This window comes from Equus przewalskii, chromosome 14 (genome assembly GCF_037783145.1).
Source record: "Equus przewalskii isolate Varuska chromosome 14, EquPr2, whole genome shotgun sequence".
Lineage (NCBI taxonomy): Eukaryota > Metazoa > Chordata > Mammalia > Perissodactyla > Equidae > Equus > Equus przewalskii.
In genome coordinates this window covers 36,582,757-36,599,815 of record NC_091844.1, presented here as the reverse complement: position 1 = coordinate 36,599,815, position 17,059 = coordinate 36,582,757, and the positions used below count along the sequence as shown (strand labels likewise).

General features: G+C 41.9%; 1 protein-coding gene across 4 annotated transcripts in view; it reads right to left on the bottom strand.

Moving 5' to 3' along the window:
* SERTAD2 (SERTA domain containing 2) overlaps positions 1 to 17,059 on the bottom strand; it is a 114,759-nt gene that overhangs the window by 18,552 nt on the left and 79,148 nt on the right. The window contains exon 1 of one of the 4 annotated variants that reach the window (XM_070572507.1): positions 3,768 to 4,146. The exons of 2 other annotated variants lie outside the window; for them this stretch is intronic. The gene's annotated coding sequence lies outside the window, so the exon portion shown is untranslated. Of the gene's footprint in view, positions 1 to 3,767; positions 4,147 to 17,059 lie in introns of those variants that run through there. One more of the 4 variants, XM_070572509.1, reaches the window with a different exon arrangement.

Here is a 17,059-nt window from a genome sequence, read left to right as displayed (position 1 = left end):
CAGCGAGCAAGTGTAAGAGGAGGCCAGACAAGGGAGCAGATGCTGGCTCCATTCTGAACTGAAAGCTGCAGTGGGTGCAGAATACAGCTTATGCGATCCCGGTTTCTAAAACAGATAAATCAAATTGTGGTGTTTGCTTCAGTGACTCCGGGCAGGTACCTCCGATTAAGTTCAGATGAGGGACAGCAGAGCTCCAGAGGAGACGAACGAGCCTTTCCAGCTTTAGAAGCCTTCACACCACAAAGACAGCAGAATTTCCAAAAGGGAGTTTGCATTGTCTGTATGTGGTGCTTGTTTAAATGGTAAGCATCTGTTTTTATCCTATTAGAAATCATATGTTTTCAAAGATATTGTGATGTTTTTATTTTGAAATTTTTATTTGTATTTCAAAGAAAATTTTTAGACAGCCAAGCATGTTTTGTTTGTCTCATGATCTTCAAGAAAAAAAAAACAACAAGGCATCTATTTATTACCCAGAATAGGAATGTCGTCTTATTGGCCTGACATATGCCATTCACAGATTCATACAAAGAATGAACTGCCACACAGAGCTCATGGAGAAAGACACTGCTCCACACAATGAGTGATGGGCGCTCCAGGGGACAGCTCTGTTCACAGGGTTTCCTAGCATCTGCACAGAGGGCAGAAGTTTGCCTTTAATACCAACTGCACTGGCCACTGGAGACAATACTTAAAAAAAAATATGCCAACTTTGGTTAGTAGCTATTTCCTTCAAGAATATTAAAAGTAAATTAAATATCCACACACTTCTTAAGCAGGAGTCCTAGCTTGTGGGTTTCTGTCAACTGTTTAAGGAATAATTATTAACAGTAGGTAGAAAATATATGATTTGTACATAGGCAGTGGCCACAGCATTTTCAGATTCTCATGTTCTGCGGATCAGTATTAATTAATAAAAAGACCAATGAAGGCGGTGTTACTCTTACTGTGAGGCGATTTTCACTTAGAAGTGGAGCTTGCCCTCTGGTGCCTTTACCATCCACCTGATCTTTGGACTCAGTAATCAGAGGCACCTCTCTCTCTCTCTTTCCTTTGCCAAGAAACTATTGCACCTACAGCTATCTCCTATAGGATATGCCATTAACAGTAAACACGAAATTTCTGTAGCAACAAAGCCTTAAAAAAATTCTGCAAGTCAATTAAAGTTCAGACTCCTAAATACCATATTTACCTAGACATGTTTTTTATCTATATATAATATTGACAAAGTCATCTTGATTTTTCTGATATAAATGAAATATAAAATAAAGCTTCATGCCTTTACTAGTGTTCTTTAACAAGAAACCCCAGCAAAAGAAACCTCTACAATTTTCTGCTGTAGCTTTTACCTTTCTTAATTACTAAAATGTCAAATATTTTGACCGAGGGTAAACTTATAGTTTAACTTGATACTGATAATTTGTAATATGCTACTTTACTTATTGACAGAAAAATCTTGATGTATTTGTATATGTATCTTCAACATCCCTTATACCTTTTTATCTGTTATGTGTGTGTGCGCTTTCTAAAGCAGCGCTGTAACTTTTATTCTGCCACTAGAGCACCGTTTAAAATAGTAGATGCCAAAAGCTATCAGCTGCTACACAAATCTGAGTGTGTTTTAAAATATCAAAATATATACCATTTTATATGCTCATTGTTAATAATTCAGTACATGGCAACTGGGTAAAATTTATGTTTCAGCTTCTCAATTAAATAAAAAAGCTTTCAAGGGAGACAATTCAGAAAATAGGAGTCTAACGATTTTCTAAATCTGTTTGAAGATCCTTTTCTTAGTTTTTTAAGAGAAACAAGCCTGAGCAACTGTTACCTAAGCTGTGACATTCTCCGGACAATAAAACTGTTTCCTAGGATATCTTTTGTCACACACTTGGTTGGTATCATAAAATGTGACTCTTCTCTCCTACCTGTTGTAATAAAGCCAGGAACAGAGCTGAGCGTTTAAAAAAAAAAAAAAAAAAAAGGCTGTCAAATCCATTTCATAAGATTTCTCACCTGAGAGCAACATGCCTATGCACATTTTAATTAGGAGGAGGGGAAAGAAGTAAACATTATTTTAAAGGGTTCCAGACCTGAGGAACACAACTTTACATTAGCATATAATACCTCTAAGTAAATCAAAAAGCTTGAAGCTAAAGGAAAACTTTCTAACATTTGTCCCTCTCTCTCTCCTTTTTTTTTTCCATGAAGAAATTGATAAAATGAACAGGAAAGCAGAGACCCATGAACAAGCTATTCTTGCTCATGCCAGAAGCTGCGATCTTAAGATGGGTATTTTCATCCACACAGCACACCCTAGCACACTGAAATCAGAACAGACTGCTATAAAAAGGGGCAGGAATGGGAGGAGCTCTTGGGGTGAGACAGGCCTCCTGGTTAGCCCAGCAACTAACCCCCCATCACCAAAACAACCCGGAGGCCCTCAGGTGGACTGTCCTCCAGGGGTTGAGTGGAGCCAAGAGCCCACTTCACTCTTGTCAGAGACTAGCCCCTAATTATAAAAGGCTACTTTGAACACTTAAGGCCTCAGGGATCCTATTGGCTACCACAACTTCTAGGCTGTTTACACACATTATGGATATTTCTTAACATACATTGGGAAATCAAAAAAGCATATTTCATGAACAAAGCTTGAAAACATTTACTATCTTCCTGAAGACCAACTGGGGCTGCCCAATTCGACTCAAATAAAAACTGCTCTAGTCTGACGCTGGATTTCTCATCCTGCTGATTGCCCTTCCCCATTGGGTGCCTGTAAAAACTTACTTTCCACCTCCTGAAACATCCTGAAACTACCTAGCTTGAAAGCAGAAAGTTATTCTAAGACAAACTACATCTAATCTTTTTGTGAAATTTAAGACTAAACCCCAAACTCTACTCCCATCTCAATCTATTACTATTACTTCTACTAAAGGTAAGATAACTCATGCCCAAGAAAAAGAAAGAACAATTTATGATTTTCTCGCTGCAATGGCCCTCTGACGGCACCCTCTGTCTTGATGGTACAAAGTCCAGAGCTTGGGACAGCTGGCTCCCCTCAGCCCCCTCCCTTTCAGTCATAGGCGGTCACCACCAAGATGACTTGTAGATTTCTAACTTAAACACCAATGAGACATTACGTTTAACATACAAATATATTCAAAATCAATTCACTTAGGCATGGGCGAAAAGAGGGTAGAGAGGGATGTTTTTAAGCTAAAAACACAGGGAAACTCACAGAAACACACTATAGCAAGTTGGATGCAAACCCAGCCACGGAACTCAGAAGTGAAGGAGCCTTCGCGCCAGCAATCCGAGCCTTAAAAAAAAAAAGTCTCGCACGTTCACAACAACACAACCGACACAACACGCACACACATCCCAGCTGTAAAAGCGACAGCTTCAAGCTCCCTCGTTCCCACTGCTGAGCTCTGGTTAGCTCCCGACCCTCTCCTGACCCCGGTCCGTGACTGCCCGTCCCCTGCCCTTCCCCCAGCAGATCTGCCCGCAAACGCTGGGGGTCCCCGGACCCGGCCACAGGGGTCCAAGGGCGCCGGGCCGGGAAGCGGCGGGAGGCAGCACTCCTCCTGGTACCTGCTCCAACTCAGGTCCCTCTCGACCAGGCGCCCGAGACCCTCGCGGCCGCCCGGGTCCCTCCTCCGCCCCCGAGCTCTCCCGGCCCTGGCCGGGTCCCAGTGCCGCCCCCCACTCATCCGGAGCCCAGCGCATCTGAGGATCCCCTCCAGCCCGGCGCCGGGAGAACTTACCACATGCAGCTCCACCTGGGAACTAACGCATCAGGAGGGGTTTCTGCCCACTCCTCAAGCTACTCCCGCTCCATGCAGAGTCCCCCGCTCCGGGGGCCCGAGGGTGGCGCCGGGGAGCGGGCAGGAGGCGAGACCGAAGCTAAGACTCCGCCGTCCTGTGCCTGCGCGCTCGGAGCATTATACAATGGTGGAGGAGGAGGCGGCGGCGGCGGCGGCGGCTGCAGGCAGCGGAGGAGGAAGCGGGAGGCGGGCGGAGGGGGCGCCCTGACCGAGCGAGCGGCAGCTCGTACTCCAGCACTCGCCGTGCAGGAGTGACGTGCGGCCAGCGAGCCTCCCGCGAGCTCCGGGCTCCGGGCTCAGCAGGCCCCGCCCGTCGCCTGGCCCCGCCCCTCCGCAGCCCGGCCCCGCCCCCTCCCCCGGCGGTCCCGGGAGGCGCGATAAATGTGGAGCGGGCCCCGGCCGCCGGAGGAGCAGGAAGGGGCAGGCGGAGCACGCGAGGCGCCGGGTGGCAGCGCCGCCCACGGCTCCCTCTCCGGCCGGCGCGCCCTTTATTTTCTCTTAAGGAGAGGCTTAAAACGAAGGGGAGAGGGAAAGAGACACTCCGGCCAGGGGACCACAACTAACCACCAGCAATCCCCTCACGCTCCAGAAAATACTCATGCAAATGACGGAGCGGCTAGTCACAAAGGCGGCGGCCAGCGCAGCGCGCGCACAGCCCGCTGAGTCGCGCGACCGCAAATATGACAAGCATCTGAGCTATTCGGCAACTTGGGGCCGGTCAGCAGGGCGGGCAGGGTCCCGCGAGGGGGGTGGGGGGCAAAAATTCGACCCGCAGGCGCGACGTCCACGCTGCCCGCGGTGCTTTCGAGACAGGCATCCCGGGAGGGCGGGGGCGGCAGCGTCCGCAGCTGGGCCACTCCCCGATGCCCCCGTCTCGGGACGCACGAGTGGCCCGCAGAGATGTCCGAATGGCAGGATGGGTGCTCCAGCTGGAGAGCCGGGGGCAGAAAATGTCCCATGCGCGCGGTGGCCTCGGCCCAACACTCGAAATGGGTCACCAAGTCCAGAGTACTTTCGGAGCAGGACGGAACCGAGTTGCATCGTTTGTGGCAGGCTGCGCCGCGGTGTAGACCCGGCAGCCGGCCGGCTGCCCTGGCAGAGCCCACGCAGGTAGGGAAGCCAGGCTTGGAGACGCAGGGGCGTCAGAGGCGCCCGTCCTCTGCCCAGAAGTTTCATGCTGATAGCCTCTTCCCTCTCCTTAAGCAAGCTTCTGCTTTGAACTACAGACTGACTTCGGCAGGGAAATTTACACTAGTTGGGAGAGGTTGAGCTTATGCCTAAATGGTGCGAATTTAAGAGCACTAGGAAAAGAGAGACAGCTCCCCTGGAAAATTAATGATTATCTTAAAAATTACATGTGCGTTCAGTTCAAAGATGTTACAAAAAGTAATTCAGGCACCTTAAAATTTTGGCTACCACCCCAGTCAATATCATCTCAGCTCACTTTGGCGTTTAATGGTCCACTATACTAGTTATATCTAAGGATAATAAAGCTTTAAGACCTAACATAAAGGTGATTATAAGTCGTTAACATCAAGACAAGTTTAGACCCGCTGGAACTGTCCTGTAATGATTTGTTATCAATCAAATTGATGATTTTATTGAAATTAAACCTGGGTTAAAATGTTGGTAGAGGAGACAATGTTTCATGTTTTATCTTTAAGGGGAAGGAAAAGGTTTTTACTGTACCCTCAGGATAATTAAAATCTTATACGAATTTTTCTTTAAGTATAACCGATGTCAAAAGCTAATTATTTGTGGACGTCTTTAGAAAGTTTCATTATAATGGCTTTCCAAATTACACATGGACGCAGTGTTCAGGGCCCTCTGCAGGTCCTGCTCAGTTTGTGCCTGGGTGGCATAGCATTCAAACGTTTTGCCAGGAAGCCAAGATACTTTTCATTTCCAGAGTTCTGCCTTTTAGAGACGACATTAACTACTAACAGTTTCCTAACCACCCACTCATTTATACTTTCAGCGCTCACTTTAAGGAAAAGTCATTGAAATAGAAGCTGCAATAATCTCTTCCTGTGATATCTTTGTAGTGGAGGCCAGAGGCTTGGTTGAATTTAAAATGAATTTAGACTCTTATTCATGAATTGAAGTTAGCAGCAAGTTAGACATTCAGAATTTTTGTGACACTTGGATATTTTCTAGCAAACGGATTATCAAATGTAGTGTTCCTGTACAAAAGAACTAAGATCAAAGAGACAATTTTTGTGTCTCCAGAGTGGACACGTGATTCTGCTAAAGCACGTATTCTGTGCATGCTGGGTAAAGGTTTGTGTTCTTAGGAGAGCAACCTGAGGTTTGGGGTGAAATGGTTTTCACCTTTCCACACTTTTGAAGGTTGTAACATCCTATCAGTGCACACATTATATACAAGTCCCATTTCCCCCACTTTTAGATTCTGGCATCCTTCACCAAGAAGTCAAAGCATCAAGTGGCAGCTTTAACAGCTGCTGATGTGGTCCAGCACCAGGTGGTTAACCACCCCCCTCCCCCAGGCCGAGTCCCCCACAGGCCAGCACAGCAATGCCTGCCTGGCCCTGGGAATCCAACTCCAAGAGGATAAGGAAAGGCCCCCCTGAGCTTTTGAAGTCAACTCCCTTCAGTATTCAATGGCATGATTTTAAAAAAATTATTGTTTATTCCTAGCAAGAGAACAAGAAACATTTACCAAACATGTACGTGTGGTTTTCACACTTTCACTTTTTGGGACATTTAAAAGCCCATTTAAAATAATCCTACCCTAAGGATTTAGAGTTTAGAGTTTCTCCCTCTCACTTTCACATATAAGAAATTAGGCCAGTCATCTACATTTAACTATCAGGAACATATCTGTTTAGGGAGAAAAAACACACATTGCTTTTGTAAGTATAGAACTGTGATGGTAATTTTTAAAAATACTCATGAGTTTAATTTCAGAGAAGTACTTCTCAACATCGCTTTGTAGTTCTGGGTACTAGATTGCTCTTCGAGGCTTCTCTTGAAAGTTGCTGTGCCCTCACATCTTGCAAACTACTAGACTACTGCCCCAACTGAAGGCCACTTTTAGCACTTAATTAGCATGCACCAAAGAAATGACACAAGGACAGCTGGCTGAGAAACAAAGACTTTAAAACAGTTTGCAAACTTTAATTTTTCTTTCTCCTTTACTGTATTTTACCTTTCAAGTTCCACCTAAAATACTGGTAATAATCATCATCTGTATGCCTTGGAAATTTTGGTCTTACAGCAAAAAAAAAAAAAGATAAACATTTCAGTTATTAAATACATTGTATATAGCTGGCTGGGCTAAATAAACTTGTCATGGAAAATACAGAGATCCTAAATGAATGTGGACTTCCCATTCACCAATAACTGGAAACTATTAATCAATCTTCAAAATAAAGTTCTGGGAGTCACACCACCTAGCTGATTATCTAGGAGTTGATACAGGATGCAATGCTTTGGAAAACTGAAGACTCACAAAGATGGCACAGACAGGTTCAAGGTTCAGTACTTTTCAGCCACTAGCAAGTTAAAACTTCAGGTACCAAAGGAGCAAGTCAACTCATCTACTTCTGCAGACTCTTCTCCATCTCTTCTTCCCCCGCCTTTTGTCAGGTTTTTTTCCTGCTTCTCCCTGAAGTCACGCTTCACACACGTAGAACTTCAACTCCACCGAAGGGCTGCTTTTGCAAAGCTTCCTTTATTGTTACTGGATTGCCTTGCAATGACTGTCCCTTATGTACCCAGAGAGGGTCATTCTTCTGTTAGAGATGTGCCATTTTCTCTTTTAAAAATCTGACAATATTTAAAATTCTAATTTGGAACAAGATCTTAATAATAATATTCGAAGAAAATGCTTTTACAACCACTTGCTTTTTTCTAGCATTTCTGATTAGTCCCTTCTAACCATCACTAGAGAAGATGGCTTCTGACGGGCATTAGCTTCCTTCCTATTCCATTTGCCACTGCTTTCCATTAAAATCCTCAGATAAATTGTGAGGTCCAATTCTGAGCAGCTCTCCATAGAGACTCCAGCTTCTGCTGCCACCCTCTCCTCAGCTGGAAAGCAAAGGCCTTTCCTGGTGACAACTCCAGTGTTCCCTTCCTGCCAGATGCCACTCCACTAAGACTGGTGGTCGCTTCTCAGAAACCTCTCTCCTTGTCCCCAGACCCCCACACAGCACTACCCTCCCGGTGGCCTCTGCATGTTGACTCTGTGCTTCCTGTCTGTAGACCATCCCCCCTTCCTGAGGAGTTCATATTCTTCTCAAGACACTCAGCACTCCTGACTTCCACAGAAAACCTCAATGAATGTTAGAAATCACACAGCCTTCAGACTTCCCTTGTCCCTGGGAAACAGCTGGGTGACATGAAGTGTCCTGGAGCAGGAGCTGGAAGATCTTGTACAAATAAATCACTTAACTATAATTAATCGTTGCCTTTAGTTTCTTAATCTGCTATGTCACAGATTTAGGATCAGCACCAGTTGGGGTGAAAAGACAACAGGTTGTTAGTTGTCAGGAGATTTCATGTCTAGTTCCTCAGCCACAGACAGCAGTGAGGCTGAATCAGACCCTTGACACCATTGGCCACCTCCACACCCCACAAAAGGAGGAGCTCGAGCTCAAAGATGTCTGTAGCCCCTTCCCAGAGCTAGGAGTCTATGAAAAGGTGACTACAATGGGAACTACCTTCATGGAGGAGTTTTAGGACTCAAATAAGAAAATCGGCTCAAACTGGAAGAATATAAAACCAACTTTACACTCATACATTTCTAAAAAAAAAAAGAGAAGTACAAATAATGATAATATGTATGCTCTCTTCAATAGGATATGTTCTTTCAATTATTTTTCAAATTCAGAAGACAGATTTGAGCAGTCCTATCCATATTCTCCTGGATTTGTTACCCATTATGGTTCAAGTCACCTGCCTGTGACATCTGTAATACCCTGCTCCCCCACCCCCACCCCAGACTCCAACATTTGTAAAGAAGCAGGACAGTTTACAAGGCATTTTCACATGGATTCCCTTGTTTGCCCTTCATAACACCTCCCCTGGGCCATAGGCAGGACAAGTGCCACTGCCCAAGTTCTACAGATGAGTAAAGAGAGGCTGAGACAAGGACCGCCTGTTGAACTCTTCCTTTCTCAAGCTGACTCCCAAGAACAAGGAAGGTCTGGAGGCTGCGAGGTTTCTAACATCCATTGAAATTTTGGGAGGAAGCCAGGAAAGACTCCAGCCGAGTGTCTTGAGAAGACTACGAACTCCTCAAGAAGGGAAGATGGTTTACAGACAGGAAGTGCAGAGTCAACATGCAGAGGCCACCAGGAAGGTAGTGCTGTGCCAGGATCTGGATCCCACTTTGCTTCAATCCTACACTAGAGCCATGAAGTAACACTTCTGTCTCTTAGAGAAAGAACTCCAGCCCTGCCTGTCCTTGGCTTTGTTGGCATCACAGTTTAACCCACAGAATTAATAACTCACAACCACCACCACCAAAAAGAAATAAAAGACATCACACCCTCCAGCCCTTCACTCATTTCCAATATGGTTTGTAAAACTGTCGTTATTGTTTGTCACTCTAGCTCTAGCCTCTGGGACAGTACCTGGCACAAGAGGCATTTGGTAAGCATTCACTGAGTGAATAAATTAAAGAATGCTGAAGACTTTATACCAGCTTCATAAACTCAAGGGGTTAATCTTTCCTGCTAAAATTCTCTCACTACCATTTTACTAAGCTCTGTGTGTGTGTGTGTGTGTGTGTGTGTGTGTGTGTGTGTACATATAAATAAGTATACACAGAGATTGTTTAAGCAGTATTTGGGAACCTTCACATTAGAGGGATCACTATGAGCAATATAACGTCGTAATTATAACTACTTTGCAGCATTTCTAAAATACGCCATTTGGGTTTAACATAGTTAAAAGGACTAATGGACACTCACAAAGTACTGTTAGGAGTTAATCTATACAGCCTCACTATTGGGGGAGGGTTCAACCTTGCAGATAAACAAATCAGTGCCATAATTCCACTATTCTGTACTTCCTTTATGAAGATTTTTCTCTTCCTAGTTTAAGAATTAAAAGTCTCAGTTAAATTATATTTAAAAATACAGCAGCATTTGATAATTACAAATAAAAAAAAAAACTTGCCTATCCAAATTTTCTAGTGATTACCTAAATGGTTCAAGTGACCACTTATTAATCTCACCTTCATTTCCTCCTGGTCATGGAATATAAAAATATGCCAATAATCAAACATTTTATGAATATCATCAACCAATATTAATTCCCAGGAAAACCTGGCAAAACGATGATAGGAAAAATCATTCTTTTTAAAAGGATTACTCTAATACCAGCTGTCTTTTATGTTTTATAATCAAGCAAATCATATGACTGGCTGGACTAAATTCTACTTTCTGCTCTGCATATTCTCATACCTACTGTAGAAACCATCCAGGACTGTGTACCTTTAGGTCACCTATGAGTAAAGAGGTCACTTAAGACAAGTATGGCAATTTAGGGAATGTAAATAATATATTTAAACTATTTTTTGAAGTCCCAGCTAGAAAAATTCTACTTTGAGAAGTTAAAAAAATTCAAAGTTTTAATGTATATAGAGGCCCAGGAAATGCATTTAAGTTCAGGCTATGAGGTCTCATCAGAAAATGAACCTGTGGACAGAGAACACAGTTTAAATGTAAACACAGTAAACAAGTAAAAATGAGTTGGCTCTTTGCCACTTTGAATTTTTATTGGTTTGCTGGAGGAGAGTGAACACTTAGGTAAGATGGGGTAGACTTTATCTTTTCTTTCAGTGACCATGGAGAACTATTTTTTAAAGAGCTGTTGCCAGAATAAGCAAGACTTTTTCAAATTATCCAGCTGTCCAATAATACTAGTCCTTTGCTTTAAATTGAAAAAAATTACATTTTTAAATTTAAAGTTTTTTAGATTTAAAATGTCCGAAATGCACAGAGTGAAGTCAAGTAGAATAAAATAAAGCAAGCACCTCCGAAAAACACCAGTACCACAGCAGATACACTTGTGTAATCAGTCAATTGTTTTTCTAAACATGCTTTAAATATCGAACAGAGGATTTAATCTTGCTAAGTATTATTTGTTTCAAAACTGTTTTCTTAAAAAAGTTTTGTTTGAGATATATGAAACTCCTTAAATGGGCAATTATCAGAGAAACTGGCTTTTAAGGAGAAAATAATAGTGTGAATGAGCTATATGTAACTTCCCTTTTTAAAAACAGAAGTTGAATCTGTAACACCAAATTTAGAAAGGAGAGTGGATGGCAGCAAATACCACGAGAATATCATGTTATAGCATAGACGCCCACTGCCGTTCTGTTCTGTTACAAATAAATGTACACTCTATGATCCTGAGTTTGCTCAAACAACGCATGTATTTAATCGTCCCTACAGATTACTCTTTTAAAAGAAAACATACATGTGAAAGAGTAACATCAAATTTTAAAAAATCACTTAAAAACTGAGTCAGATTCTCTGACTTTACTGTGACTCATTTGGCCTCATTACACAGAGTGTAGCATAGTCCATATTGCGGCTGTGGATGAATAGCTTTTGTGGGAATAATATTGGTAATTTCAACACATTTATATTTCCTTTTAACTTCCTTTAAGAAATTAAAGCCCAAATTACAAAAAGGTAGAAAAATTTTTTACTGAACCAGATATTCATTTTCTTTCTTCTTTTTTTGCTTTGGTGAGGAAGACTGTCACTGAGCTAACATCTGTGCCAAGCTTCCTCTACTTTGTATGTGGGACACAGCCACAGCATGGCTGTATAGGTCTGTGCTCAGGATCTGAACCCCCGAACCCCAGGCCACTGAAGTGGAGCAAGCAAACTTAACCACTATGTCACCAGGCCGGCTCTCAGATAGTCACTTTCAATCCATCCTGACTTGTTACCACTTTAGAACCGTTAGACATCATGCTTTTAGTTTTAGTGATAAAAATTAAGAGCTATAAATATAAAGACTCCAGAATTATTATTTTCACATTATAGCCAAAAATGAAAAGTGAGAAAATAGAAAGCTTTCCAAAAGTTCATCAGACGAAAAGATTAGAATTAATGAGGAGTCGTACCAATTATGGACAAAAATACTTAATACTATATAACCACAAATTCTCCCCAAACTCATCAATAAATTAAATGCAATTGTAATTTAAATCCCAATATTTTTGAACTTGGTAAGCAAATCCAGAAATTCATCTGGAATAGCAAAGGGCAAAAGACAGCTATAATAAGTTTAAAGAACAAGATGGGGGGGTGTGTCCTATCAGATATCAAGGCTTATTATAAAACTCTAGTAATTAAAACAGAGTGGTGTTGGCATAGGGACAAACAGATCAATAGAAGAGAATTGAGAGTGCACGAATAGACCCACACATCTACGGAAGCATAATATATGGCAGAGGTGAGATTACAGATTAGTGGGAAAGAACAGACTTCTCAATAAATTGCTACGGGTAACCTGGTTACCTGCCAGAAAAATGAAATTAGGTACCTAATATTTTTTCAAAAAATATTCAGTTCAGGTGTACTGAAATCTAAATCTGTAAAATAAAACTTTTGGGAGAGACTATAGGAAAATATGTTTATGGCCTCAGGGTAAGGAATGTGTGATTACTGTTTGTCTCCTGAGATTCATTCTCTACTTCCCTCTGCTTTGCTCTGTGCCTTGAAATGTTGGCCCCTGGGGACTAAGCTCCTTTGCCAACTAGCCTCCAAATGGATTCACCAAAAGGAAGGTGCCAGAAAGAGATCAGTGGGTCAGGGGAAAGAGTGGCTGGGGTATTTCTTGCCTGCCCCTTCCTGCTTTGGGCCCCTGTTACGGCAGTACCTCCCTCCACAACCACGGCTCCTGCAGGTGGCCCCTTCTCCAGGATGCCAACTCACGGATTCTGGCAACACCATTTCCTCCCCTTTCTCCTTTGGGCCTAAGGATAGTAACAGCTTCCTACTGTTGTTGGTCTTCTATGCCTCAACTTTTGTCACATTCCTGTAAAAAGTCCCTTCATTAAAATCTCTTTAGTGGAATTATTTGAGTGGAATTCTGTTTCCTGCCAGGACTTCGACTACTGAGAAACAAGACACCCAATGCACAAACCATAAAGAAAAAGATCAACAACTTTGATTACACTAAAAATTAAACATCTATTAAACAAAATATAGTATAAACAAGATAAAGGCAAGCTAAAGATTGTCAAATGATATACGTGATTCATATAATCAAGAAAAGATTAGTACTCAGAATTAATAAAGAATTCCATTGAATCAATATTTAAAAAGCCATATAAGCCCAACAGAAAAATGGGTGAAAGAGCAAACTCAAATGTCCAACAAATATGTGAAAAGATACTCAACCTCACCAGTAATAAGAAAAATGCAAATTGTAAAGAGAGAGTTCACAGCTCTCAGACTGCCTACTTTGGAGATAATTTGGCGTTATCCAGTAAAGTTAGAGATACACACCACACACACACACTCACACACACACACACGGTCTTTCTCAGCTGGGGTTCCACAAGAAAATAAGTCCCACAGAAAAAGATTCAGGTGAATATTTCCTCAATTCTCCCAAGGACGGGATAAAGTTACAAACCAGTGGTGTGCCGGTAAATGTTTCGCAGGCCTGGGGGATGGGGAAAGAAGCCCTTATTTGTAGCATTTGCTGATTTCTGTGGTGTAAATACCCCCACCATGGCTGATTTCAGGCCTCCCAACTGAACTCAGAAAGGGATTCGCACAATTGCTCTTCGGAGCAGCTATGAGTCTGCAGCTCCAGCCTAACGCCTGAACCATTCTAGACCTACAGGACGGAAGTTATTTCACTACATACAATGGATGCCTTAGGGTAGTGGGGCTTAATTCTCTGGAGGAATTCTGGATGCAAAGAGCTAAATCTAGAATGCAGAGAAATTCTTATTTTTATCCCCCAAGGAGATATATAAGGATGTTTGTGGCAGCTTTGCTTATAATAGCTAAAAATTGGAAACAAGCTTAATGTTCACCAAGATGAGAATAAATTGATACACTCAAAACTACAGTGGTTAAGAAGTACTAAAGGGGGATTGGCCCGGTGGCGCAGCGGTTAAGTTCTCACGTTCCGCATCTCAGTGGCCCAGAGTTCGCTGGTTCGGATCCCGGGTGCGGACATGGCACCACTTGTCAAGCCATGCTGTGGTAGGTGTCCCACATATAAAGTGGAGGAAGATGGGCACGGATGTTAGCTCAGGGCCAGGCTTCCTTAGCAAAAAGAGGACTGGCAGTAGTTAGCTCAGGGCTAATCTTTCTCAAAGAAAAAAAAAAAAAAAGAAGTACTAAAGCTACCATATATTGACATGATTAAATGTCAAAAACACAATGCTGAGTAAAATTAAGCAAGCTGCATAATATATACAGTATAATATCATTTATATAAAATATGCAAAATAGTGCTGTTTATGTTGACAAATACATACGTATGCAATTATAGAATAGAAAAATTAGAGATAAAAAACATTCAGGAAAGTGGTTACCTCTGGTAAATGGCGGAGGATAATGGAAGCAGGGAGAGACACACTGCTGGCTTCTGTTTTATCTGTAATGTTTAATTTCTTTTTTAAAAACATGAAAGACAAATAAATATGTCGTAATACTACACAATTTTATTTTATTGTTTTAGATTTCATCAGGTTAAAAAAATACATTTTTTCTTTCTTCCTTATGGTTCCCAAGAAGTAGAACTTTATAAGGTTTTTTCCTACAATTTCTAATATCTATTACTAAAGATATTATTTGTACAATATTTGTATTTCATGCATTTCTTTATTCCCCATAATTTCAGTAATAACTTACTCCTTTCACTCACTTTGATATATTGTCCTTCTCTCTCTGTTACTAATAGTCTATAAAATTCAATAATAATGCTAGATTAACCTAAAGTTCTTAACAGGAAGCCCAGCTGACAGGGCAAGTATAAGAGAATAATTGGTTTAAAGCCTGAGTTTGGGGTCTGTTTCTCACCTGCCAGGCTAACTTTCATCTTACTGGAAAAGACAAAATTTCCTCTCAAAATATTGAAGATTTCTTCTTACTTCCTTAATATGCCAAATTACACATTTAGCACTAAAAAGTGAAATCTTATTTTGTTTTGTTTTTTAAAAAACAACGGAAACACACTTTCCCCACAAAATATCTTTCACTTGGTGTTCAGGTGACCCCTGACTGACACCAAATGCATTTAGACTCTTTCTTATTTTGTGTCTCTTGATACGAGGATCAGAGGAATAAGGCCCACAGGCTCTCTTGACCTTTGGGAACGTGACGCTGTCTTGGTGCCTGAGTAGTGGGACTTTTTTCAGAGATCGTCTTGAAATAAGCCTATGTTTTAAATACACACTTTTCTGCGCGCTAGCAGGCATTCTGAAGCTAGGTGGTTCTAAATAAAGAACTCTAGTCAACAACAGGAAATAACTCCCACAGAAAAAAGGGGCAGAATACAAACTCTCACCAACTCTTGTACACAGTTCACAACGGCCTTTTGTTCCATGCACATTAAGCCTGAAATCTTTACTTTTCAGAGCATGTTTGGGCCTTTGCAGAGCAATTAAATCTTTCTTTTCCTTCTGCTGGTTGTCCTTGCCTTCTTCTCTCTGAGGAAGTTAACCTTACAACTAACTTCTTACTGTGAGGCAGCAGATCAGAAAACGGAACAGCTTCTATTCCGAGACGTAATATATTTTTTTCTTAATGGAGCTTCTCAAGAAAAAAAAAAATCAACTCTCAGTTTAAAACTCACTTTTCCTTCTAATACCTACAATACCATGTAAACACACATGCGTGCGTTCTAAAGGAATGTGTTCATCCGCAGTCTATGTATCTAAAGGTATCAACCAGGATGCATCATATCAACCCATAAATCTAGACTGATGGGTTATCAACGCTTTACCAGGGACATTTCAGCAAATCAATGCAACTAGAAGACAAATTTATATTCTATTCAAAGGCTCCCATCTTGAGTTTTTAGTGAAAAAGAGGGAGAAAACCCTAGATCCCAAGCTAACCAAACAGAAAGACATCTGAAAGATGGTTTTCAAAGTCAAAGTGACTCCTACTGGAATGATTTGGTGGCATTTGACTACAGCACAGCACAAGCACTCCTGACAAGAGAACAGGGCTGAGCAGAAGAGCTTCAGTATGACTGCAGACTGGTACTTCTTCCCTCTCCTATACACTCGGCCTGCCCTCTTTACTGGCTCCTTCCTGTGGTCAATAAATTACAGACTCAACGCGCTCTATCTTCACTGTTAACACAAGAAACAATCCTCCTCTGCTTCAGTGCTGCAGGAATGCTGGTGGCTACTCCTGTCTTTACCCTTCACAGCTTTAGTCCCTCCTATTTCCTCTGGCTGCTGCAGAACTGTATTGACCATCCCCAGAAAAGGGCACCAGTGCCCCCTAAATGCCAAGGCCAACGGACACTTCTCAGTTCCTCATGCTACTGAGCTGCTCTGCAGCATGTGACATTGCTGACCACCTCCACCCATTTCTTTCAGTAACTTTGCTTGAACTACACAGTGTCCTGGTTCTTATCTCTCTAGCCACTTGTAGTTTCCTTTGCTGGCTCCTCTTCCTCTGCCCAACCTATAAACCTATAGTTCTTGACTTTTTTTTAATCACCTCCGGTGGCAATTTGAGACCAGAGAGGATTATGAGGTGAGTGGGGGATGGGGATGATTGGTTAGGATATCAGTCTTCAGAAAAATTTGGAGATATTAATGTGTTGAAAAAGTTTTGCTAGCTGATAATCACTGTCCAAATGTTTGCATTCCCTATTGTTTTATTTTTGCTCCCTCTTCTCTTCTTCTCATCCTATAAACTCTCCCTAGGCAACCTTATCCACTTTCAGGGCATCTATATGCTAGTGCTTCACAAATCATTAACCACATTCCAGACCTTTCTCTTTGAGCTTCATATCTGACCTTTATATAGAGACAGACCATATATCCAGTTTGTTAGGGTCATTTCTAGTTTATGCTTATCCTGGCACAATTATTAATAGCACCCTATTTCAATCTCAAAAAGGTACTGGTTTGAACCATAAAAGTATATAATTAGCCTATTTCTACCCCATTGCCTATTAGACATCTCCACTGGGTATCATATAGGCATCTACAACTCACAGCACATCTAAAATGGTCCTAATCGTATCTTCCTTAAATC